We start from the raw sequence: 25,174 nt of genomic DNA on the forward strand, positions 1-25,174 counted from the left end.
AGCACGCAAAAAATAAGCCCTCAACCAACCCAAGATCACGAAAAATGGAGACGCTACAGGTATCGGAAAATGGCGCAATTTTTGATTTGAACAAAGTTTGGAATTTTTTTTTACCACTTAGATAAAGAACCTAGACATGTTTGGTGTCTATGAACTCTTAATGACCTGGAGAATCGAAATGGCAGGTCAGTTTTAGCATTTAGTGAACATATTAAAAAAGCAAAACAAAAAACAATTGTGGTATTACACTTTTTTGCAATTTCACCGCGCTTTGAATTTTTTTCCAGTACACGATATGTTAAAACCAATGGTGTCGTTCAAAAGTACAACTTGTCCCACAAAAAAACAAGCCCTCACATGGCCATATTGACCGAAAAATAAAAAAAAGTTATAGCTCTGGGAAGAAGGGGAGAAAAAAACTAAAATGTAAACTACACTACATTACGTGCAGATATACACACATTTATTTAAAAAAATATAGATGGGAAGGATTCTTTAAGAAAAAAAAGCATCAATACTGCATACTGCCCTAAGGAAATAAGCAACCTCCACAATGAGTAAAAGGGTGGGGACCTGTATTCATTACTCATATGTGGTTAGACTGGTAAAGTGAAAAATATGTAATGGCCACTGACAGTAAGCATAGAAATTCCATTTTAAGGGGTTTTTTACCTTTTGGTTTTTCCTACATTAGTAATTTGGATTTTGTCCAGTCAGTTTACAAAAATTGTTAAGCTTGACTTTTTTATATTCTTAGGCAATAATTACTTTTGAATTAGAGTTGATACAATAAAAAATGTCATGGGTCAATAAAAGGGCAACCAATAATGTCTGATCTAAAGCCCATTTGGAATGGTGATGGCCTAGAGTTAGTAACATGACAATTTCTAGTTGTATGGAACATTCTGGGGAATGGAAGTAACTTTATCCTGTATTCTTCAGGTATTGTTCATCTCTGGTTATGCAACGGCCGTAGGTTATGATTCCATCTGGGGACATATTATGCGGTTACCTTAATTTGGAGGTACCGCTAAATGTCAATTTTGCTGAAGTGAATTTCCCAAAAAGCTCATCAATAGACTTCTCAGAGATGATAACAGGATACCTTTCAAAAATTGGGCTTGATATTGCTTAAAGGGGTTTTCCGGTCATAAAAGAGATGATCCATCCACAGGATAGTTCATGAATTGCAGATTGGTGCGTGAAAGACACTTGGAACCTCCACCCATTAGCTTCTTTTCTCCAGTGGTGACTGGATACAAATAGATTGAATGGAACTACAGTGCACAGCTTTATTCAATGTATAGCAGCGGCTGACCTGTACTGCAGAACTGCTACTATCCTGTTGTATAGAACATAGTGTAGTAGCTAGTCTGCAGTACACGACAACAGCTGCTACACATTGAAGGTTTATATCTGGCCGCCGGTGCACAATGGGGATGCCACGTGCAGCACCCCCACCAATCTGTTATCGATGACGTGTCCTAAGGTCAATATCTTGAACATACACCGGTACAATTCAGTGGTCAATTATTGGCTAGATTAGTGCAGTGTTTATAGCCATCATGATGTATGACAGCACTTTTAAGACCTTGTTTCCACTTATCTGACGTTTTCCGCTATGGTGTAGCATTGACTTGCTGAAGGGAAACTGATGTAAGAACTAATTCTATAGTTTCCAAAGAGTCGGGTCAGAAAATTCTAGTAGACATATTTATTCAGCTAAACTTCAACCAAACAAACCCCGTCTTTCATTATTTGCTCCATATTTATTTTTTGGTTTTAGATGCTTTTTATGTCTTGTCCAACCCAACTAGGGGACATGGCCTCAACAAAAAGACAAGGCTCATCCGAAAAGGGGCATGGCTTAACATGCAACACAATGTGCCAAAAAACGCACCAACATTGTGGCACATTTCCGCCACAAATTAAGCCAACTAATAGGTGGTATAAACATAGACTAGACAGTTAATTTAACAAACCGCATGCAATTCATTGATCAATTTGACACATTTTAAGACTGTCTAGTCTCGATTTGCACAGTCTTAGAATTAGAGTTGTGACTACTGTTGCAGCTACTTACTTTTACATTATAAGCTGATGAAAAAGCCTGATGACAACTGATGTAGTTTTGACATCATTTGAGGTACAAGCAAATTGATACAGATGGCATAATTACCGTACATGGAAACCCAACCTAAAATATATCCCAAATCCCAAATGGGCGAATACATAGAGTACGTAAAAAATAAGAGTAAGTAAACATTTCTTTTTGTTTGTCCTGCATGGAAAGTTATGAAACTTTGCAAATAACTTTATTAGGAAATTTGTCTTAATTTTGTAATTAAAAAAAATCATGTATGTGACTTTCAAGCCCCTTCTTTTCCCCAGTCTATTTTCCTGCTTCCAGCTGCATTAATATCAGAACATGCTCATTTGGAGTACAGATGATAGCAATGATGGCTCAGCTCAGGACCTGTGTCTCACTAACTCTGGGTATGAGCTGCTGAAGAAGATTTTCATAATAAGCAGGATGCTCAGTGGAGGACATCAGTGCCAACCTATTGCTGCTATCATCTGTGCTCCAAATGAGCATGTTGTATCAATGCAGATGAAGGCAGCCAAATAGACTTGAGAAAACCAAAGGTTTAGAAGTCACTTATGCACAGGTTTTTTTGTTTTTTTTTACAGGAATGAAGACATATCTGCTAATAAAAATAATTTTCAAAGATTCATAACTTTCCATGCTGGACAAAATTATAAAAAAATAAAAAAAATAAAAGTTTAATTATTCTAGGTATTTATTTAACACTAGATGGTGGACCAATTCTAACGCATCGGGTATTCTAGAATATGCATGTCCACCTAGTATATTGCCCAGCGACGTAGTATATTGCCCAGCCACGTAGTATATTGCCCAGCCACGTAGTATATTGCCCAGCCACGTAGTACATTGCCCTGCCACGTACTACATTGCCCAGCCACGTAGTATATTGCCCAGCCACGTAGTATATTGCACAGTGACGGAGTATATTGCACAGAGCCACGTAGTATAGATACTTAAAAAAAAAATAAACATATACTCAGCTTCCGAAGGCCCGTTGAAATCCTGCTATACTCACCATCCGCCGCCTTTCGCGCTCCTCGCGACGCTCCAAGGACCGCTCCATTGCAAGCAGCAGCTTTCGGTCCCAGGGCTGGTGTGAGCAGGACCTATGATGACGTCGCGATCACATGACCGTGACGTCACGGCAGGTCCTTGTCGCACACCAGCCCTGGGACGGGACCGGAAGCTGCCACTTGCAATGGAGCAGTTCCGGTTAGTGTGGCGAGGAGCGGGAAAGGCGGCGGATGGTGAGTATAGCAGGTTTTTTGTTTTTTTATTTTTAACATGACATATTTTTACTATTGATGCCGCATAGGCAGCATCAATAATAAATAGTTGGGGACACACAGGGTTAATAGCAGGTAACGCATCGGGTATTCTAGAATATGCATGTCCACGTAGTATATTGCCCAGCGATGTAGTATATTGCCCAGCCACGTAGTATATTGCCCAGCACAGAGCCACATAGTATATTGCCCAGTCATGTAGTATATTGCCCAGCCATGTAGTATATTGCCCAGCCATGTAGTATATTGCCCAGCCACATAGTATATTGCCCAGCCACATAGTATATTGCCCAGCACAGAGCCACGTAGTATATTGCCCAGCCACGTAGTATATTGCCCAACCATGTAGTATATGTTTGTGTGTGTGTGTAGCCCATTCAGTATCTCCATCTACCCCCCACTCCATGAAGATGGCTGGACCATCATTGTAAATACACCATTGTAAATACACACCTGTGCTTTGTATCTCCCCCACCTCATTGTAGATTGTAAGCTCTCACGAGCAGGGTCGTCTTATTTTGTCTTATTTTGCTTTATTACTGTATTGTTAACATTGTTACCTATGACTGTTGTGTTTGAAACTGTTAAACTGTAAAGCGCTGCGGAATATGTTGGCGCTATATAAATAAAGATTATTATTATTATTATATTGCCCAGCCACGTAGTATATTGCCCAGCCACGTAGTATATTGCCCAGCGTCGTAGTATATTGCCCAGCCACGTATTGCCCAGCCACATAGTATATAGCAGAGCCACGTAGTATATTGCCCAGCACAGAGCCACGTAGTATAGAGACTTAAAAAAAAACAAAAAACATATACTCACCTATAGCCCGTTGAAGTCCTGCTATACTTACCATCCGCCGCCTTTCTCGCTCCTCTCCACGCTCCCGGGATCGCTCCATTGCAAGCGGCAGCTTGCGGGGTCCCGTCCCAGGGCTGGTGTGAGCAGGACCTATGATGACGTCGCGGTCACATGACCGACCGTGACGTCACGGCAGGTCCTTGTCCCACACCAGCCCTGGGACGGGAGCGGAACCTGCCGCTTACAATGGAGCGATCCCGGGAGCATGGAGAGGAGCAAGAAAGGCGGCAGAGGGTGAGTATAGCAGGTTTTTTGTTTTTTTTAAATTATTTTTAATATGACATATTTTTACTATTGATGCCGCATAGGCAGCATCAATAATAAATAGTTGGGGACACACAGGGTTAATAGCAGCGGTAACGGAGCGCATTACACCGCGGGCCGTTACCGCTGCCATTAACCCTGTGTGAGCGGTGAGTGGAGGGGATTATGGAGCGAGCACCAGGCAGTGAGTGCAGGGGAGTAGGGGAGGGACTAATCGGACTGTGCCCGTCGCTGATTGGTCGCGGCAGCCATGACAGGCAGCTGCCGAGACCAATCAACGAACGAATAACCGTGACAGAAGGACAGACAGACAGACGGAAGTACCCCTTAGACAATTATGTATATAGATGAACTTTAGTTTTCTAACCCCCTCAATTACTGTTTTAATAAGTTCTCTTTTAATCAAGAACCACTGCCATCTATAGTATTAAGCTTCCAAAATCAAAGGCTGTCACCTAAGTTAGGCACTATTGAGCATGGAGTGAAATTGTTGAGCTATGGACAATATCATATCCGTGACCAAACAATGCCATTAAATGCCCTCGATTTTCACACTGCATTGTACACACGTGGTCAAAGTTGTTGGTAACCCTCGTTTAATGACAGAAAAACCCACAATGGTCCCAGAAATAACTTGAATTTGACAAACGTAATAATAAATAAAAGATCTATGAAAATGAACATATGAAAGTCAGACATTGCTTTTCAGCCATGCTTCCACAGAATAAAAAAAAAAAATAAAACTCATGAAATAGGCCTGGACAGAAATGATGGTACCCCTGAAAATAATGTGACAAAAGGGACATGTTAAATCAAGGTGTGTCCACTAACTAGCATCACAGGTGTCTACAGTCTTGGAATCAGTGAGTGGGCCTGTATACAGGGCTACAGATACTCACTGTGCTGTTTGGTGTCATGGTGTGTATTACATTCAACATGGACCAGAGGAAGAGAAGGAAAGAGTTGTCTCAGGAGATTAGAAAGAAAATTATAGCCAAACATGTTAAAGGTAAAAGTTATAAGACCATCTCCAAGCTGCTTGATGTTCCTGTGACTACAGTTTCACATATTATTCAGAAATTTAAGATCCATGGGACTGTAGCAACCAACCTCCCTGGATGTGGCCGCAGGAGGAAAATTGATGACTAATCAAAGAGACAGATAATACGAATGGTAACAAAAGAGCCAGGAAAAAACTTCTAAACAGATTAAAGGTGAACTTCAAGCTCAATGAACATCAGTGTCAGATCGCACCATCCATCGTTGTATGAGCCAAAGGGACTTCATGGGAGATGACCAAGGAGGACACCATTGTTGAAAAAAATCATAAAAAAGCCAGACTGGAATTTGCCAAACTACATGTTGACAAGACACAAAGCTTCTGGGAGAATGTCCTATGGACAGATGAAGCAAAAATTTAACTTTTTGGCAAGGCACATCAGCTATATGTTCACAGACGGAAAAATGAAGCATATCAAGAAAAGAACACTGTCCCTACTGTGAAACATGGAGGAGGTTCTGTTATGTTCTGGGGCTGCTTTGCTGCATCTGGCACAGGGTGTCTAGAATCTGTGCAGGGTACAATGAAATCTCAAGACTATCAAGGGATTCTAGAGAGTGATGTGCTGCCCAGTGTCAGAAAGCTTGGTCTCAGTCACAGGTCATGGGTCTTGCAACAGGATAATGACCCAAAACGCACAGCTAAAAACCACCAAGAATGGCTAAAAGGAAAACATTGGACTATTCTGAAGTGGCCTTCTATGAGCCCTGACCTAAATCCTATTGAGCATCTTTGGAAAGAGCTGAAACATGCCATCTGGAAAAGGCAACCTTCAAACACGAGACAACTGGAGCAGTTTGCTCTTGAGGAGTGGCCAAAATACCTGTCGAGAGGCGCAGAAGTCTCATTGACAGTTACAGGAATCGTTTGATTGCAATGATTGCATCAAAAGGTTGTGCAACAAAATATTATGTTAAGGTACCATAATTTCTGTCCAGGCCTATTTCATGAGTTTTACTTTTTTTAAATTCTGTGGAAGCATGGTTGAAAAGCAATGTCTGACTTTCATTTGTTCATTTTCATAGTTTTTTTATTTATTCTTACTTTTGTCAGATACAAGTTATTTCTGTGACCATTGTGGGTTTTTCTGTCATTAAACGAGGGGCACCAACAATTTTGACCACGTGTGTACATCTTTATTGGGTCCCGATGTAAATTTGAAGGAGTTCTCGAGGACTTCTATATTGATTGCATGTCTTTAAGATAGTAGATATTAAGCTCCTGCATCCATCCATCCATATTTATAGTATTATTTTATTATTCGTTTATGCATACATATCTTCTGCGGACACAGACCTTCACATTGCTTCTGAAGACTATGAGTTTTTATGTGATTCTACTTGTGTGACATTCTTAAATCGCGCTGTTTCTAATTCACACAATGAAATGGAAATGCCAGGCCTGGAATGTCAGAAACATTTACGAAAAGAGCCACTTGAACACATTCTTGTATTTCTGCCCTTGACATTTTAAGAAGCATTTTGCCTGTATAAAAGACGTCTTTTAGTTTTTCAGATTCATGTTCATTTTTGTTGTGTTACTTATGCCAGCACCTAGTGGCAGCCTTCCTATCATCTCTATACCCGGATCTGTTGTAAGGAGACCTGAGATGTGTAATCCTCCCTAAGTGAAAAATGTTCTGGTCAAGAAACACACCGATCACAACCTCTCTTTTCCAGATGGGATTAATTCCTACACCATGAACTACAACCTGTCGGCGAGTAACCAGGACAAATAACTGTGTAACCACAAGATAAATGCATAATTGAAGCCTTGTGTATTGGCAGCATTTATTGCTCAATTTATTAGTTGCTGCGTCATGGACCTTTATTTCACTTCCATGGAACAAATTTTACTGCAGATCATCTTCACATTGTGATCAACTGAACATTGTCTCCTATTTTAGCTGGTATCTACAGCTTAAAACTTTAGGGCTCAGGTATGCTCTCATATAACAGTTACACGGAGCTATGGTATCTGCGAAACCTTCATATAACGCTTCCTCTATCAGAAGAACATAGTGTCACGCTTCCTTCATTTCTTAAAGGGAATCTATCAGCAGGCTTTTGCCACCTGATCTGAGAGCAGCATAATGTAGAGACAGAGACCCTGATTACAGTGATGTGTCACTTACTGGGCTGCTTGCTCTAGTTATGATAAAATCACTGTTTTATCAGCAAGGGGTAATCACTAAAGGACTACTTCACATGGTGCCCTAATTTCAATCTGATGAATTTGACATAGTGAACAAAAAAACATCAAACTATAGCAATGACACTCCCCATATTGTATAATCACCGAAGACGTGATATCAGTCAGAGAGCAATCAGACCTAACTTCTGGTGCGGGTTTACAGAACTGCAATGTCTTGTAAGGATAGAAAACATTATCTATACCTATTCCTTATAACGGTATATGCTCATGACATTTTTAAGATGCTGGTGGACCCGCCAATGATTTTCGCTTTAGGGAAAAGTGAGTGGTCTTTCTCCTTTCTCTTCTTCATTGGCAGTTTTGATGGATTTTTTTACGGGAGCTCTACCGCCAGTGTGCAGCTATCTCAAACCATCCAAAGAATAAACAAGTCACCTCTTTTAAATCAATTCAAGGATACCAGACTAAAAAAAAGTTATGGAGGACAGAACATGTGCACAGCAATGTTGTTTTTACATTGCTGTGCATTATGTTCATTTTTGTGTTGGTTTTGCAACACTTTTTCTGTCGGAATCTAGCTGTAAAACACGCTGTATGCACATAGCCTAAAAGAGAATTAGGACCAGTTCCTAAATCTGACCTCTGCTACTTTTACGGACCCAAGTTTGTTATATTTGTTGCATATGCTCATACTATTGATAAGGACCAATGCTAGCTGATAATGGGCTCCATTGGTTTGTATACCCTTTATTAGTCATTATTTTGACCAGCAGATGTTTAGCATGCCTATATGTGTAGTGTTAGTGTGCAGAAAGCTTACGATAAATTGAAAATGTTGTGGTGCAGTTCTTTTGCTTTGCAAGTGCATGTGATGCATATAAAAGCTACAGGGTTACGGATTTACATATATACATACAGTCATGGCCGAAAGTGTTGGCACCCTTGAATTTGTCCATAAAATGAAGTATTTCTCCCAGAAAATTTATTTCAATTGCACATGGTTTGTAATACACATGTTTATTTCCTTTGTGCCTTTTAGAACAAAGCAAAAGAAGAGAAAAAACTGGCAAACTGGACATAATTTCACATAAAACCATAAAAATGGCAGAAACAAAATTGTTGGCATCTTTCGAAAATTGTGGGTAAACCACTTTGTTTCAAGCATGTAATGCTCATTCAAACTCACCTGTGGCAAGTAACAGGTATGAGCAATATGAAAATCAAACCTGAAACCAGATAAAAAGGGGAGAATTTGACTCAATCTTTGCATTGTGTGTTTGTGCGTGCCACACTAAGCACGGAGAAGAGAAAAAGGAGAAGTGAACTATCTAAGGACTTGAGAACCAAAGTTGTGGAAAAATATCAACAATCTTAAGGTTACAAGTCCATCTCCAGAGATGCGCAACATAATCAAGAAGTTTACAACCCATGGCACTGTAGCTAATTTCTGTGAACGTGGATGACAGAGAAAAATTGATGAAAGTTGCAACACAGGATATTCTGCATGATGGCTAATCCCCAATCAAGTTCCTAAGGTATTGAAGCTGTCCTGCAGGCTTAGGGAGCCATCAGTGTTATCGCAAACTATCTGTAGACATTTGAATGAAATGAAACTCTATGGCAGGAAACCCAGAAGGACCCCACTGTTGACACAAAGACATAAAAAAAGCTAAACAGCAGTTTGCAAAAATGTACATGAGTATCCAAAATCTTTCTGGGAAAGCATCTTGTGGACAGATGAGACCAAGATAGAGCTTTTTGGTAAAGCATATCATTCTACAGTACTGTTTATCGAAAATGGAATGAACCCTACAAAGAAAAGAACACAGTACCTACAGTCAAATATGGTGGAGATTCAAAAATGTCTTCACTGTGTGAAGCGATTGATTGTAGTTATTTAATCCCAAGAGTGTGCAACCAAATATTAAGTTGAAGGTGCCAACAATTTTGTTCAGCTCATTTTTGGGATTTTGTGTGAAATTTTGTCCAATTTGCCTTTTTTCTGTTTTTTTTTTGTGTTGTTCCAATACACACAAAGGAAATAAACATGTCTATAACAAAACGTGTGCAATAAAAATTTTTGTGAGAAATTCTTCATTTTTTTTAAACAATTTCAAGGGTGCCAACACTTTTGGACAAGAATGTATGTGCACAGTCACCAATAATGGATTTTCTTATGCTATCAGTATATGTATTGCTTTTCTTTAATAAATATTTATATTATGTCAAACAGATTATAGTGAAAATGTATAAAATACATATTTTTGAATAATTCTGTCTAATAATAACACAAAATAATTTAAACATATGCTTTATTAGTTTGGCAGTAAATACTGTATGTCTCTGAAGAGATTGGCCTGTGATGCTGTTCCCTGGAGCAGTAAATTATGCAAAAAGTATTTTCTCACAAAGCACAAATTCTCTGAGAAAGTTCTATACTTTATAGTTAAATCACAAAAGCAGTGATTGTGTTTCCTACCCGCCTTTGGTTTCTAACTCCAGACATCTGAGAAACAGATTAAGTTCATGTGTTTAACAGACATCTCTGTTCATTTATACAGATTCCAGCTGTGCTATATTGAATCACAAGAAACAAAACAAGCCTTGTGGTCAGTGGGCCACTGGGAATAGTGTGAAACAGTCACACCCAGATTTGAAGAAACTTTATGAAATAAAATTTAAAAAAAGTATATCTTAGCATGCAAAGTGTTTCATGTACTAATTAGAACTTCTGTACAAAAGATGTCATCGCCACACCTCTGCAAATGCAATTAAGATGGAAGGAAATTACATGTAACATTTAAAACTAATGAGACTGCAAGAAACCATACAGCAGGGATGTTGTATTTATGCTCTTCATGGAATAAAGTATTGTACTTTTATGGATTTAAGTAATTATGGTTGAAGGAATTTACCATGTTATAACCAGCCCAACTGCTGTCTGTAGGCCATCAATATCAGACTGGTGGAATGCCAGCTTTGAAGTCAACAGGACAAGGTTGCAATACCCACCACCACTGCTACAATGTAAATAACGTGCAAGTAGGCAAAGAAATGTGAACACTAAAAAAGCTTTTCAGCACAGGTGACACGAAGTGGACAGTAATAGCCCAGTAGTATTTACTTAATTATTTTGGCAGCAAAACCTTAAACTAACTTGTTAACTTTTATAAACTGTTTTCTTTTGGCACAAACATAACTCCATTTGATAGACCTCACCTCCTTTTCAAAATATACCCAATACATGCCCTGTTCCTGCTGTTCCTAAAATCTCAGCTTGTCTTTCCTGTCTCCTGCTTGTGATAAGCTTCTCCCTGTGAGCCCTTACAAGCAGGAGGCAGAGAAGATCAGTGTGAAGTGGTTCTTCATTTCATAGAATAAGCTGGAGATTTTGCACACAGCACTTAAAGATATTGTTGACAGCCAGAATGTCAGGGGAGTTTAATACTAATCAGAGGACATACAGAGAGAGGACATCCAGATGAAAAAGAGGCTAGTAGGGAGGTGGAAGTTTGGAAAGCTACCAGGAGGCATTTGGTAAATTATATCATCCTGTAGTTCACAGGAAGTCACTAAACTCCTGGCTCCACTTGAAAACAGGTGTCAAACTGTTGGCCAAACTGGTATAACACAGCTGTCCATAACAAAAAAAAAGTACAAAATGTATGTATGTAAAAATACTCAGATGAAGAAAATTACACTACAAGATAATGGCGGGTGAGTTAGTATTATAAGTGTAAAACAAAATTTGAAGAGGACATCCATAATTATGATATCAAAGGACCAGTGCCAGTCTGGGATGTGAGGTTGAAGAGTGGTGGACAACCATTTTAAATACAGGTGCATTTCACAAAATTAGAATATCCTCAAAAAGTTAATTTATTTCAGTTCTTCAATACAAGTGAAACTCATATATTTTATAGAGCCATTACAAATTAAGGGATCTATTTCAAGTGTATATTTCTGTTAATGTTGATGATTATGACTTAGTTAATGTTGATGATAATGACTTAGAGCCAATGAAAACCTGGATGTCGTTATATCAGTAAATTAGAATAATTAACAAAAACACACATGCAAAGGCTTCCTAAGTGTTTAAAAAAGTCCCTTAGTCTGTTTCAGTAGGCTCCACAATCATGGGGAAGACTGCTGACTTGACAGATGTCCAGAAGGCAGTTATTGACACACTCCACAAAGAGGGTAAGCCACAAAAGTCATTGCTAAAGAAGCTGGCTGTTCACAGAGTGCTGTATCCAACCATGTTAAGTTGAGTGGAAGGAAAAAGTGTGGTAGAAAAAGGCGCACAAGCAACCGGGATAACCGCAGCCTTGAAAAGATTGTTATGAATAGGTCATTCAAAAATTTAATGGGGATGGAAATTTCATTTTCCAGCAGAACTTGGCACCTGTCCACACTGCCAAAAGTACCAATACCTTGTTTAAAAACAACAGTATCACTGTGCTTGATTGGCCAGCAAACTCGCCTGACCTTAATCCCATAGAGAATCTATGTGGCATTGTCAAGAGGAAGATGAGAAACACCAGACCCAACAATGCAGCTGAGCTGAAGGCTGCTATCATAGCAACCTGGGCTTCCATAACACCTCAGCAGTCCCACCTGCTGATTGCCTCCATGCCACGCCGCAATGATGCAGTAATTGATGCAAAAGGAGCCCCGACCAAGTATTGAGTGCACTTACTGAACATACATTTCAGTAGGCCAACATTTCAGATTTTAAAATCATTTTTCAAGCTGGTGTTATAAAGTATTTTAATTTTACTGAGATAATGACTTTTGGGTTTTCATTGGCTGTAAGCCATAATCATCAACATTAACAGAAATAAACACTTCATATAGATCACTCTGTTTGTAATGACTCTATACAATATATGTGGTTTACTTTTTGTATTGAAGAGCTGAAATAAATTAGCTATTTTATGGCATTCTAATTCTGTGAGAAGCACCTCTAGGTCTCTTATTGTAACATTATATACTTCCCCAAAGCATATGTGTTGAAGAAAAATCATATTTAAGGTCTCCAGTCCATTAGAAAATTATTATTTGCACAGCTGAATGGATGATGTAATGTCCCAACATATGAATATGACGGCTAATTGAGGGCACGGCACTAACTTTTCGAGTTCACTTCAGCAGACGGTGATTGGTCATTGCAATCATGTGTCCAAACAACATATAAAATTGGCAATTTATTCAATTTCCCCATATTCTTTATTAATATGGGTCAGTGGATGACAGGTTAAAACAAAATGATGAAAACATCTGCAAAATAATATGTTAACTCAACATTAAACTTCAAAACTCAAAATTATAGAAGAATCCATAAATATTATCCTCAATGTCAAGCATCTTCAAGGTTTGTTATGCACTGGCCTCGACATGTATTCTAAACACCAGTATTAATTTTCCAACTAATGTGAGAAGATAATAGACATGGTAATTATATTTTCCTTTTCCAGACTGTTCTAGACACTCATAGCTGCCATCTCAAGTGGAGCATTATTTTCACAGGAGAAGTTTGTTATTTAAAATGACCCTTCAAGAGGCATATAAGCTGAGCTCTGATTTTTTCTTACAAGACTAAAAGAGCAGGATATGGCAAATTTCATTTAACCTAAACAAATCTATCCATAATAAGTGTTCACCATATTTCCTTCCCGTGGAGTGAAAGTGAACAAACCAATCAGAACAATATGCGGAAAGCATTAAAGTTTGAAGAAGCCGTAAATCAAAACACAAACCCATAATGGAAATTTTAACAGCCAGCTTCCAAGAATAACTAAAACCGTCATAACCTTCCATTACTTTGCAGTACTTTTATAAACATTTCCTGGTGTTACATAACACTAGAGAAACAATCCTGAACCTAAAGGATAAATCTGAGCGAAGAAAGTCAAGTTGACTTCCATTTTGAACTGACCAACGGTTTGCACAGCATTCATGGCTTTGGTTTCCTGATTTTCATCATCTTGTCTATCAACCATATTTGCGAAGATGGCAAGACCCAGGAAATAGAAGCAATTGTTTGCCAACATAAAAACCAGTTGGATGCAAGTTTGACGAAATGCATGAATCCATAAGGGTTACTCACTTGGAAAACTAAAAAGTTGTGACTACATCGGGTATTTTTTAAATCGATCAGATATTTGAAAAACTTGACAAGGACCACATATTTAGTCAGGGAATTGTACAATTTCTAACACTTTTTTCATATTTTGTTACACCTTTCTGAAGAATCCCTGGTTGCTGTCATAACTTTTTAGTTATACAAAGGGAAATAAATCAGAATTTTTTTTACTCATTTACCCCCAAAATTCACCTAAAATACATCTCTAATAATAATGGTAAGAAACATATTGGCTTCAAGGTAATGAATTGATAGAAAAGTAGAAAAAAACTAATATAATATACAGAATGTACAACAGAGGTGGACCATTAGGGTTATAACCAGTGGCGTAACTTGAAACTCATGGGCCCCGATGCGAAAGCACCAATGGGGCGCCCAAATATTTTAAATCTTTAATAGCAATAGTCTTTTTCTATAGGCCAAAGGGACTATTAGGACCCCCTAAACTCCAGGGCCCGGGTGCGATTGCAACCCCTGCACCTGTTGTAGTTACACTCCTGGTTATAACCTAGAAAAACTTTCGGTAAGGCTAGGGTTACATGACCGTTTTCTCCACATCAGAGACAATGGGTCCAATCATGCTAATTATGCTCTGATCAGACTCTGATGAGAGTTTGATCTGAGCTTGATCAGAGTGTGATCCGATTTTCTCAGAGGGGGGAAGAAAAAGTTTCTCCACCAGGAATTGATGCGAGAGAATCACGCGAGTTTATCGCATTGCACTCGCAAATGTGACCCCGGCCTTATACATTCGTCTGCATGAGCCCTAAATATTGCTGCTCATGTGTATGACAATAAACTCTTTAAAAAGAACTGCTGTTAGTTAGTGGTCCTCAAATCATAGTTTTTAACCCCAAACCTCCAAGTCAGTGTCCACAGTGTTATGCCCAGTGCAGGGACTGAGGGGGTAGCGTGTGCCACAGAAAGAATCTCAGTATCATCGACTGCCCAATCAGGCCTTGCACTGCACATTACAAAATAATCATCACTAGGATCACACTTCACATATCATGACATAAATTTGAACAGTAGATGAGCAGATTGCTTAGTGCAACCCTGGTCCATGGTCCAGGTCAGTGCTCTCTGCCTACGCACAGGAACTGCACAAATTTCCTGAGCTTCCATGTTCTATTTGATTCGTTGTCCTGCTGTGACATCATGTGTGTGACGTGCAGTGCACAGACGTCATCACACTAGCCTGGTTAATCATATGTAGAGCCTGGGATCTTGAAGGGTAAGGATATTCACACAGCTCCTCTCTATGACCAGAGATTACTGACCTGAATAGAGCTGGGTAAAACTAGCCATTCATCTCTAATTAGAACATCTCATTTTCCACAATCACAATAAAAAATCAGTACATTATTGCAATGTGTTAGTAAAGGTCCATTCACACTGCACGATTATCCTAGGAACGCTCGTTACATGATAATCGTACAATCTAGACAGAGTACTGATACCTGGCGTATGGGCAAATGGTTCATTCATCGGGTAAAATGACCTTTCTGGTTTGCACAAAAGGTCATCATTCTCGGCAGCGCATCATCCTGGAAGCGCGTCACAAACCACACCTATTAGCACCCCTGTCACATGATAGCGGGGCGCCGATGCGTTGGCATGACAACACGGGTCTGCTTAAGACCCCTGTGGTTATCATAGCCAATCTGCTATGAGGGCCGCCCAGTGGCTGGCGTTCATAGCAGATGAGCATTTCTGCTACACAGAGCAATCAGAAGTTCGCAGCTTCAAGTCTCCCATGGAGGCTATTGAAGCAAATGAAAAGTGAAAAAAAAAAGTTTTGAAAAATATAAAACAAATTAAAAAATATAAAAGTTCAAATCACCCCCTTTGGCCCATTCAAAATAAAACAAACCAAAAAAAAAAAATATGCATATTTGATATTGCCAGATTCAGAACCGCCCGATCTATCGATATATAAAAAGAATTAAGCAGATCGGTAGGCAACATAACGGGAAAAAAAAGAAACACCAGAATTATGTTTTTTTTGGTAGCCACAGCATTGCAATAAAATGCAATAATAGGCGTTCAAAACATTGAATCTATGCCAAGATAGTATTGATAGAAATGTCCGCTCAACACACACAAAATGAGCCCTCACCCAGCCCCGGTTCATGAAAAATGGAGACACTACAGGTCTTGGAAAATGGCATTTTTTTTTTTTTTTCTAAATAAATTTTGGATTTTTTTTTTGAGCACTTAAATAAAAAAATAGCTACATATGTTTGGTATCTGCACGCTTGTAATGACCTGGAGAATCATATTGGCAGGTCAGTTTTAGCATTTGGTGAACATGGTAAAAAAAAAAAAAAAAAAACAAATGTGGAATTGCATTTTTTTAAAATTTCACCCAACTTGGAATATTTTTCCCTTTTTCCCAGTACACTAAATGATAAAACCAATGATGTCGTTCAAAAGTACAACTTGTCCTGCCCTCACATTGTCATCTTGATGGAAAAATATAAAAGTTATGGCTCTGGTAAGAAGGGGAGCAAAAAACATACGCAAAAAAGGAAAATGACCCTGGGGTGAAGAGGTCGAGTGACTGACGATTGGTAAATATTTACAGATTAGAAGTTTCTTTGTGCCGCACAACATCTTACATCACAACCACTGAATGGCCACGCGAACAGACACCTATAGCAAAAACAACTCCCGACCGCATCACAACATTAAGTTTAGTTTTTATCCAAGCTTGGTCACCTCTCAACACTCATCTCAGGATATGTTGAGACGAGAGGAAAGATAAGGAAGGATACATCTGTAAAGTTTCAGGGAACTGAATTTCCTCATGTAATTTGACACATTAAACAAAGCAGAAATAATATGCAGCAGTAGTGGGAGGCTGAATATCATCTTTCTAGGATTTTTCTAAATCCTTCAAGGTACATCTACATGCTTGAGGAAATCTGAGCACAAGGGAAAAAAATGTAGAGATGAATGAGGCTGGGATTCATCACTCATACTTGAATAGATGCCAAGAGGAATTGTGATAAAATTCCACTAACCTCTAAGGATATACCCACGTTCATTGCTAAGCCAAGGGGGGAATCTACGGCTAATCACTCTCATGACTGTTCATTCATAACTTCCCCTACACTGCTGTGACTCACTACTACAAGTTACATGTGTAGATCAGCAAAAGCATGCTGAAAAGTGTGAAGCATCACAACATACCAACATAACCATTCCAATACGGAATCTATTCTGTTTTTCTATATAGTTTTTTTCTCTTTTTCTTTATATTTAAGAGTCACTTTCATTAGGAGTAACGCAGCCTGTTTTGCACAATTTTGTCAACTTGAACCCGTTATAGGATCCATTAAAAATCAGTCTAATGGCTCACACACGTGTGATCCGACAAAACACTGGATCGCAATTGGACCAATGTTTTTCTATGGTCCCGTGCACATGTCTGAAAAAAAAGTGGAGTAATTCTAATTCCTCTTTTCGTGGCTTTGCTTTTCATTTTAGTGTAGGGACTCGCAGGTGTGAGGATCCTTGACCCGGGTTGCGAGCTGGCATTTTGGCTAAAATACTGACCAATATCTCATATACAGTATATTGCATATATTTTTTGCACTTTGTTTGTGTTTGGGGTGCAGCCGGGCCCATCAATGTTGGCCTTGTAAACTAGAGTGTCTGTTCTCATGGGGTGCACTTACATAGGGCTGAGCAGCCCATCTGATCTAATAGTATGGGCATCACAGGCTGTGCATTACCTGTGTGTGACCAGCGCACTATACAAGCCTTTTTTGTAGTGCAGTTTTAATACTAAGCAATTACCCCCGCCATAAATTGGTAGGCTGTGAGTGGTCTCATCAGTATTTTGTACCTGTGTTGCCGCCATCTTTACTACATGGATTTGCTGCATCCTGATAGTGCATTAGTCCTGAGACCTGGGCAGGTAAACCCTTTTTTGCTGTGTTAATTTTTGAATTTTTGGGGAAATTCTAATTACTCTTTTTGTCGCTTTGCTGTTAATCATACTGGAAAAAAAATATCACATTGCGGCATGCAGTTTGATCCGATTTTCGTATCGCACTCTGCCATGTATGTCAATGATCCAATGGAAACCATCGTACTGCACTTGGATGACATGTCAGTGCAGCCCGATTTCCACAGACTGACAGAATGGAGAAGATGGAGACATTTTTTCTCCATCTACTCCTCATTCGAGAGAATCGAATCACAGTATGATTACACTCTGATTGGAGTTTGATCAGAGTGTGATTATCATAATCAACCCGATGCTCTCTGATGAGAGATTATACGCTCATGTGACCCTGGCCTAAGAGTGCAATACACCTTAGATAGATGTCAGCCGTCTGTTATCTGATCCAACTCCCCTCTACACATGAACACAGGGCTGGTACAAGCTTTCATGCGTTTTCAATGGGGGAGAGAGTAAAAGTTGGCTGCCAGACATGCCTGGCAATGGCTCTTCTGCCAAGAAAACAAAAAGATACGACACTTGCATTCAAAATACCTATTAACTTGTTTTTACCAACAGGTTTTTCAAATCTATTTGCCTCCCAGGGTCCAGCACTTGCTCCCCACTGCTGTTTCAGTCTCTATGTATTGACTGCAGCACTGATATCATGATAACAACACACAACACCGCTGCAGTCAATCACTGAGCGCAGGGACTCATACCGTCTACATCAGCAGAGCTCAGTGATTGACTGCAGCTGTGCACTATTGTTGTGATGTCAATAAACATAAACCCAACCAGTAGCAGAGAGTCAGCGCTGGACCCAGGGATGGTGAGAACCATCTGATTTTAGTATTTTTGCACAGCAGAGGCCAATAGAGGGTAGAAAATTTAAGGTGGAAAACCTCTTTTAACTCTACTGACATAATCTGTTGGGAAAGAGTTAGGAGACCTCCATAAACATTAGATGGTAGGCTGATCCGATATCGGTGAATGCGGACAACTTGAACCTAATGTGTATTGGAGCCTTAAGGAACCATGCAGCTATATTGTACCCGAGTATGGCATGATAATATTGAGAGACTTTCTCCTAGAATCTATCTTTATGTCATTTATGGCATTTACGTTGTATATAAATTCAGAAAAATACGGAGGTACATTATGGTCAAGTTGACTTCTATGGCTTCCATAATGACACTCCATACAATAAGGAGCCTGTAAAGAGTTGTAATACACCCATGTGCATAAGCCCCAAAGCAGTGTTGTCAATGCATTCAATGACCAGATATACGTATATTACTAAGAATACCATCAAAACTGATTTAAAGAACCAGCATAAATCCTAGCAAAATTGGAGCTAATCTGATTAAAAATATTAAAGCCGCTCTGTAGAAGCCATGAGCAATTATAGATACTTTCTCCTGTTGCTTTCAAGAGTTAATAGATCAATTAAGTGCCACCCAGTCAAGTACTTTCTAATACCTGGTGGCGTCAACAGGTAAACAATTTCCTAATCCGATGACTTTTGACCTTGGAAGTTTAAGAGCTGTAATAGTAGACCTCATTTGGAAAGATGACCAGGTTAAAGACAAAGGTGATGTTTCTACAATGTCCACTAAGTTTCTGTATTAGTTACTAATATATATGTACATTACTTTGGACTGAATGGGAATATTGTGGAAGCATCACAGAGGGGTTCATTGAGCCCACAAAGGAAAATGCTTCTGCTGGCCCATCACATCTAAGCAGATCTTGTACTCTGGTGGGCCAGTCTGACCCTGAAGCAGTGTCCAATGATTTTCTTCATAGTAGATATACCAATATGAATATTAGGGATATGCAGCGCACCATTCACTCATTTTAAAGGGAATTTGTTATTCTAGATCTACAGTTATATATTGGAGCTAAGATAAAGGACATTGTGACTTGGTTATAGATATACTGTAGTTACATAGATAATATGGCACACTATACAAACTCCAGGATATTGGTGCATTATTGGGAATGAGCTCATGGGGAAGACAGATATGTCCAACTTAAGTCCTCCTTTTTTTCATAGTCTCATATCTGTCTACACTGTATCCATGGAAGAAGTGCTAACCATGAACCACTGTCCAAAAGGAAAGCTAACAAACTCCACCATATAAATCGGGTACAGTCTGTTATCTTAACAACCCTTCTTCATGGCTCCAGACTAAAAAGTATGTAGGCATCATTGGGGGGTGGAACGGGGAGCTTCCTACTGGACCTCCTTCTTTTACGCAGAGCTGGGTGCCGCTAACAAGCAGCAGATGTTGCTTGGTAAACTAAATCTGCTCGTGTTTGATGTGGACACCATCCGGTTGACTGCTGCATGTGGAAACCAGCTACTGATAGCAACCGAACCTGCAGCCATCAACTGATCACTGCAGCAGATATCATATGAAAGGGGTTTGTGATAATACAACCTCTGCAATCTCTGTGTGCTTGCTGTACTTTAGACATGTCCATATACTTAACTGTTATGTCACAGTTCTCGACAAAGCCCAAATCCCAAACAAACAGCTTCAGTTTACGGAGTCATTTAGCAAGACAATCATCGGAAACATGATGCGTCATGTCGAGCAGATGTATTCACGCAGCGAATATATAAGAGAATGGCAAACCTCTCCTCCACCTCCAAGTATTTCCAAACTTGTCGGTACAGGTAAACCTAGCATACATCTACCCAACACAACCAGTGTGTTGGGAAATGTCTGACTTCAATCAACCTTGTTCAACTGGAAGAAACAAGTGTTTAGTGTCTTTATTACCTGGTAAACAACTGTCCTAATATATTTATTACATGAGACATGGATAGGGCCACCTCCAGCTGGAAAACTCGCACAAGGTGTCAGGTCATTAGGATGTGTCTCACATTATTTCAATCTTTTGTGCCGAATCAACAATTCTGTAGCCTGCAAATCCGAGGAGTCATGTTACTCATGTGCTTAAACCTGCTCACAAGTTTGGTTTAAAAAAAAAAAAGGAATTCTTACAATGAGAACACAAATTGCTTCCTGGCTCCAAGGTTTGCATGACCATGTCCAGTAGGAAATGTCCATTTGGAAACTTTGTAGCAAGGCATTACTTTGGATCTACATTCCCTCTAAGGTACATTTTGCCATTTATTTAAAAAAAAAGTAGATTGAATAGGTTCTCACATCACATTTGGAACATAAAGGTCTGAAATGTGTCATTGTATGTATAGCCTGGCAATATAGGAAACGTGTTTCTGCAGAACCTCTTGGTAGATCATACATGCCCATGCCTACAGCAAGAATCCATGAACAGGCTGAATTTTCCATCTCTGGTTTACATGTGACTGCTGTGGTTTCTTTAGTGGGGCAGCATGGTGGCTTAGTGGTTAGCACAGCAGCTTTGCAGCGCTGGAGTCCTGGGTTCAAATCCCACCAAGGACAACATCTGCAAAGAGTTTGTATGTTCTCCCCGCGTTTGCGTGGGCTTCCTCCCACAGTCCAAAAACATACTCATAGGGAATTTAGATCGTGAGCCCCATCGGGGACAGTGATGATAATTCTGTGCTGTGGAATATGTTAATAATAATAATAAAGATTATTATTATTACTGTTTTCTTATGAGGAAACACTGACTAGGTTTTCAGAAAACCCAACGTTGTAGAGAACCATGCTTGGAAATCACAGGTATAGTCATGAACAAAGTCAACATTACACTAGGACTTTTCGTAGCAAAATATCTACTATCTAAGGCCGGGGTCACACTTACGAGTGCTATGCGAGAAACTCGCACGAGTCTCACGCCTCAATACCCGGAACTGCCGCCAGCACTCGGGACCGGAGCGTGCGGCTGCATGTATTTCTACTGCCAGGTATTGAGGCGCGAGTTTCTCGCATTACACTCGCAAGCGTGACTCTGGCTTAACTAGGGATTTATGAGCAAACTGCAAGAAGTTTTGAAGCAATTTTTGTTATACTTCTTAAAGGAAAAAAATACTATTTTTTTTTTAAATTGCATGTGTACATAAAAAAAAAAATTCAATAACTATTGCAGTGATCTTGAAGAGATTTCCAAGCTACTTAGTGCATTGCTGTGGATAGCGATATCACTGCAATTTTTTGTTATTTTTGAAGTGTGACTGAAAGTATAGGCATAGCCCTAGTTTAAGAGAAACGGTATGAACTCATTTCAGTTTCTCTAAATAATGCATTAATTTTACACCTTAACATTCATTGGGTCTGAGTAGAATTTTAGATTTTTTTTCTTTTAATTTACCCTGTATTTTGCTTAGTTTCCAATATTTGGTAACCGATGGGTAAAACATTACACCACTAGGTGGAACATTTTCCTCAATTTAAAATAAAAAGGGGGAAAAAAAAGTGAGAGAGAACAGCCACACCTATATGACGGAGATGGAGGGAGCTTAGGACATTTTTAAAAAATAAACAAGACGAGCGTTAGATATAAAAACAATTGATTTTCTCTTTCAGGTTTTGTCTGCAGCGTCGTACTGTCCCCGACGCGTCGCTTTTAAACTCACACCTCGAAGAGTTAAAAGAATTTGACTTCACTTTTTAAAATGAAGTGACCATATCCATCCTGAGGCACATTCCTCATTAGGCAATCACCCCGCCCTGAGCCCCTGAGGCATCGGAGGAGATAGATCATTAAAGGGACTCTGTCACCTGAATTTGGCGGGACTGGTTTTGGGTCATATGGGCGGAGTTTTCAGGTGTTTGATTCACCCTTTCCTTACCCGCTGGCTGCATGCTGGCTGCAATATTGGATTGAAGTTCATTCTCTGTCCTCCATAGTACACGCCTGCGCAAAGCAATCTTGCCTTGTGCAGTCGTGTACTATGGAGGACAGAGAATGAACTTCAATCCAATATTGCAGCCTGCATGCAGCCAGCGGGTAAGGAAAGGGTGAATCAAACACCTGAAAACTCCGCCCATATGACCCAAAACCAGTCCCGCCAAATTCAGGTGACAGGTTCCCTTTAAGTGTACTTCAACAACAGTAAACTACTGAAGGTGATCTCTAAACGTGCACGTGCGGAAAGACAAAAAAAGACCCCAGAGCTTAACATGTGCTTACTTTACCGGACCCTGCCTGCATCTCATACCTTACACAGAACAGTATCTTTTTGTTTACTAACCCTGTATAATCAGTTACTTGTAGAAGACAGGACATACCGGTGTCTTGCAACCAACTTTAAACTTACACTAAAATATTTGAATGTGCTTTTTATTCTCAACTATGTAACACAATACCTATAAAAGTAAAATAAATCACAATGTAATACGTGTAGGACAATGTGACAAGAAAAAGAAAGGTCCCCATGGTAATCTTGTTCTGCAACTTTACTTACAGCCTAAGTAAACATTCTACCAGGAGCAAACAAGCAGATGTTCACTCAGACTTTACTAACTACATAAGTGGCTTTTGCTGCTACTTTCTTTGCTAAAATGGAGTTTTACTCACCTGTACTCTTAGGAGGAACTTCCAGGAGATAAGTCCTTGCAGTTATTGCAGCACAGGCGACTCTAGAAGTAAAGTACAGCTGCTAGTTTGTATGAATCTGGAACTTGTTTTGAACCTCTCCCTCGCACCACACCAGTTCCCTCCCCTTCTCTCCTATGCCTGGATTATGAGATCACACGTAAGATGGGTGTGGAGAAAAAAAAAAAGAAATATAGAATCCACTCTCTCTATATAAAGCAAGCTACACATTAAAAAAAAAAAAACCTTGCAAGAAGATCTTTACCCACCCTGCAGCGGAGTTCAAATTTAAAAAATGCACCCAGACCAATCTTTCAATGATAAACTCGCAGGATCACTATGTATCCAAATAACTCCACCCTAGCAAAGCAAAACAGATGGAGCGAAAAACACACACACATATCCAGTCTCCAGTCAGGAGGCTCAAGTATTTGTTTTTGTTCTTTCACTGCCACCTACAGAGATGCTGAACGTTTATGAAGAAAATCTCCGCCACGTAGTAGATAGAGAGGCGGTTGTGCTTTCAGGATGGAATATCAACTGTACATTTTGCAAAAGTTTCTTCGAAGTATAGACTCCCTCAAGAAACATCTTTGCAGCATATGCAGCTATCTGTGTTTGGAAAATTGTCCAAGCTTCATCCATAAATATGGGTGATTTATTTTTTCAAATGTTCATCCATATGTCATCTGTGTGTTCGTTTTTTACATTCACGACCTATCCGTGTGCAATCCGTTTTCATACAACTGCATTAAAAATGTACAAGATCAAATACAGTTTCCTAGGTTCATAATAGATATGCATCTGTAAAAATCATAAGCAACGCTGATCTTCTACGTCAGACCTGGTTTTTTTACATCCCCATAGACTTGAATGAATAAGATCTGAAAAGCAATTTTGTATTGCATGGGTCAGTGTACTGTCTGATTTAAATTAGGGTACCACACGTCCAATTTGTACCCTCATCTAAATGAGCCCTAAGGGTTCATTCAGAAGTCTATGCAAACCGGACCGATCATGGGCTGCAACGCACGGGCTGTCCAAAAGTCTCATGAATGTAGCATGACACCTTCATATATTTCTATGAAGCTTTCACGCTCAGGCCGGGACAGCCATGACCAGTCCGTGGATTGCAGTCCATGATCGGTCCGATTTGCGTGGACTTCTGAATGACCCAGACATGCGTAAAATTGGACGTGTGCTATCCAATTTTTAATTCTTCTGTGTGAGGCCCTCATACTGAGTGTTGGTTTGTTGGTTGATTTGTGGGAGCCATCACACTGAGTAGGGCCACCATAATGTGTGGGGGGACTATAAGCACATTATACTGTTTGGGGGAACTTTAGGGGATTATGCTGTTTGGGTATTATACTAGTGTTATACTGTGTTGAGTTCACTTTTAGGAGTTTTATACTTTGCTAGAGTCCCTATGGAGTCATCATAATGTTTGTGTGGAGGGGCTATAGGGTAAAATTTTGTGTGTGGGGGGGATTCACTGTAATAACATACACTGTGTGTGGGGGGGGGATTCACTGTATTAACTTACACTCCATGTGGGGGGGTGGACATTTTTGGCAGCATTATACCAAAGGGATATTGTGGGTAAAAATGCAAAGGGGCTTCATTAGGGGCATAATTTCTGTGTACATCCCACAATACATGCCCTGGGAGAGAGACTTACTACTGGGGGTTGAGAGAAAGGACACAGGACAGGGATTTGTAATTAATTTTGAGGGAGAGTCACAGTGGCTAATGTATATTTATTTATTGTGTGGTGGAAAAATGGCTAATTATAGCTGTTGGGAACACGGCGCTGCTTATCAATGTATATTATGAATTGTAT

General features: G+C 39.6%; 1 protein-coding gene across 1 annotated transcript in view; it reads right to left on the bottom strand.

Moving 5' to 3' along the window:
• Window positions 1-23,452, bottom strand: part of EMP2 (epithelial membrane protein 2) — a 70,771-nt gene extending 47,319 nt beyond the window's left edge. The window contains exon 1 of the mRNA XM_069734034.1: window positions 23,314-23,452. The gene's annotated coding sequence lies outside the window, so the exon portion shown is untranslated. The remainder of the gene's footprint in view (window positions 1-23,313) is intronic.
• Window positions 23,453-25,174: the final 1,722 nt, after the last annotated feature.

The sequence above is a fragment of the Ranitomeya imitator genome, chromosome 7 (genome assembly GCF_032444005.1).
Source record: "Ranitomeya imitator isolate aRanImi1 chromosome 7, aRanImi1.pri, whole genome shotgun sequence".
Taxonomy (NCBI): Eukaryota; Metazoa; Chordata; class Amphibia; order Anura; family Dendrobatidae; genus Ranitomeya; species Ranitomeya imitator.